Raw genomic sequence first — 2,893 nt, forward strand, 5'->3', positions numbered from 1 at the left:
CAATGACTGTAGAAGTCTTTAGTCAGATGCTTGTGTATACAAGCTTTGAAAGGTAGTGCAAACACATTGGTCACGACTCCACCTGGACAAATAATCAGATTTGTTCCGGACCAATAGACGTTTTTGAATACACCCTCAGTTAGCCTAACGCTTTTTGGCACCATTGCTGTTGCAGTTGACTTCTTACAGCATCAATTTATTGTTGTGAACACTCAATGAATGGGGGTCTTTGCTATAGGTAACCTAGGTGGCTGCCTAGCCAAAAACCAACAGGTTTTTACTCAACTCGCCTTTTCCCAGCCAATTGATATGACTGATGTCCAAAATGAAAAGGCAAAAACTCTCCAGTGCACAGAACAGAAAAAGACAAAAATGAAGAAGAGACTCAAACAGAAGAAAGGATTTTTAGTGTTCCTGTTACATTAATTTGACCCCATATGACTATGAATGAGGGTCATTGCTAAGTCTGAGGCCATGATTCTCGACAGGAGAAAGATAGTTTTCCTTCTCTCGGTGGGTGGAGTATTCCTGCTGCAAGTGGAGGAGTTTAAGTACCTTGAAGTCTTGTTCATGAGTAAGGGGAGGTTGGAACATGGGATCCACAAGCAGATTGGAGCGGCGTCCACTGTTGTGCTGCTACTGTAACAGTCTGTTGTGGTGATGAGAGAGAGAGTTGAGCCAGAAAGCAAAGCTCCCAATTTACCGGTTAATCTTTGTTCTAGTACTCACCTATGATCATGAGCTCAGGGTTGCGACCGAAAGAACGAGATCTCGACTATAAGCGGCTGAAATGAGCTTTCTCCAGAGGGTGGCTGGGCGCTCCGTTATAGACAGTGAGAAGCGTGGTCACCCGCAGAGTGCTCAGAATAAAGCCGTTCCTCCACATCGAGAGGAGCCAGTTGAGGTGGCTCGGGTATCCGGTCCGGATGCCTGCTGGACGTCTCCGTGGAGTTGTGTTCCAGGCATGTCCCACTGGGTGGAGAAGACCCAGTACTCGCCGGAAAGACTATGTCTCTCGGTTGGCCTGGTAACACCAATTGAGCATGGTTACAAGGTCACTGGCTACCTGAGTATTGCTGCTTACCATGTCCATATCTTGATGACTACAGTGTCACAAGTGGTCGATAAGTGTATTTTAGAATAGGGCTAACATATAAGGTCTACCCATAAGGCTTCATTCTTGGACAACAATCAAGATTTTTACACAAACACTGTACATGTGACTTAATACAAAATAAAAAATGATATAGGGAGAAATATTTCATCTTTATTGCACCCGTCCAACAAACTATTCATTTTAACAATGACTGGAACTGCCTTAAATTTAAGGGGAAATGCAGCTACATCCCATTCAGACCAGGTTTTTAGTGGTTCAATGTCAGATGAACTCTTGAGGAACTTCTGCGATAGGATATATTGTGCACTAGTGGTTCCATGCAGATTTTCCATGAAAAAAAAATGGTGTTGCAACTAGATAAACAGTATTCTACATTTGAGACTAAATAATATATTAGAAGTTAAGAACATTAGAAACCTGCAGCCAGTTCTTCAATAAATGAATCTAATTTCTGACCAGCAGTGAACTGGAAATCAATTTTGTTCCATCGGTTCCGTACCAGGGAGTAACTCCTCTGAACTTTTTCAAATCGTTTTCTTTCATCCCACCTGATTCCAGACAGCAGATCTTTTTTACTGCCTTTCCTTGTGTGAATGACAAATCTCAAGTCTTACTTCACTAAAATCTGCCGCATATGCTTCTCGTCTTGTAAGATTAAAAAGCAGCCCAACCATAAATATCCATTACATCATCACATTTTCAGGAGCATGTGGGCATTAATCTTTATGGTGCAGGGATGTACCTTCTTCTCCGAGTACGTAATGATGACCGTGTTCACTTTACACTGACACAAAGTGGTTGGCTAATACACCACACACCTTCTACTGATACATTAGGAGAAAAGTCAAACATTTTTGAGTCAAGTTATTCTTTTACACAGTAAAAATCAACGTATCTTCTGTAAAACGTTTATATAATAATTCATAAGACAACACTGGATACTGTTTTTTTGTTTTGTTGTGTTTGATCATCAGTGTTGTTTAAATACATTGCATAGTACTTGTTAAAAGTTAAACCATTTTGTTATGTTACCACTTGGACACTCAGAAAAACATTTAAAGAAGACCAGGACCACAAGGAACGTGTTGGGCTTAAAATTTTTTCTCTAGATCTTGAAAACTGTAACAAATATTCATAAAATGGATGAAAATAAAAGTATTTCATCAACCCTTTAATGTAAGAATCCTATGCAAATAACCCAAAAATATGTTACCTTGAATGTATATAAACAAAATTACAAACTGACAGCATTGCCTTGACAGAGCTTCAGTGTGGATGGCGATGGATACCTTAGACCACAGGCTGGATTTCATCCGGTCTGATAGCATGAAACTGGAAACCGGAAGTTTCCCTCGAAACCGGAAGTGACGCGGGAAAACAGGAAGTTGTTATTTTCGGTAATTTTACTTTTCTTTTTCTTCTTCTTTTCATTTTTTCTTAAACTTTTAAATAAATCTACATCAAAATATGAACTTAACAAAATTATATTTGTCTCATAGCAACATAACCTTCATGACAAACACTCTCAAAATGTAACTTACAATGCATTACGTAGCTCTAGTAATATTTTCATGTTACTCTCCTTACAACACTGTCATTTATATGACAGGCAATAATGACTTAATATAAGTTCTTTTTAATTCAGCTCTGTAATTTAGGTCCATACAAATAATAATAATAATAATAAAGCTTTATTTGATCGACCACAAGCACATAAAAAGATTTTGATCCTCAAAAGCCACAAATGATTTATTTTGCGGTACGGTCTAAAACAGG

General features: G+C 38.7%; 1 long non-coding RNA gene across 2 annotated transcripts in view; it reads right to left on the reverse strand.

The window, feature by feature from the left end:
• Positions 1-2,628, reverse strand: part of LOC112160176 — a 6,218-nt gene extending 3,590 nt beyond the window's left edge. Inside the window, exons 1-3 of one of the 2 annotated variants that reach the window (XR_004949159.1) lie at positions 2,407-2,628; positions 730-1,024; positions 366-649 (exon numbers count right to left, since the gene is read on the reverse strand). This is a non-coding gene — a long non-coding RNA (uncharacterized LOC112160176). Of the gene's footprint in view, positions 1-365; positions 650-729; positions 2,141-2,406 lie in introns of those variants that run through there. The other variant, XR_002921624.2, reaches the window with a different exon arrangement.
• Positions 2,629-2,893: the final 265 nt, after the last annotated feature.

The sequence above is a fragment of the Oryzias melastigma genome, linkage group LG2, assembly GCF_002922805.2.
Source record: "Oryzias melastigma strain HK-1 linkage group LG2, ASM292280v2, whole genome shotgun sequence".
NCBI lineage: Eukaryota > Metazoa > Chordata > Actinopteri > Beloniformes > Adrianichthyidae > Oryzias > Oryzias melastigma.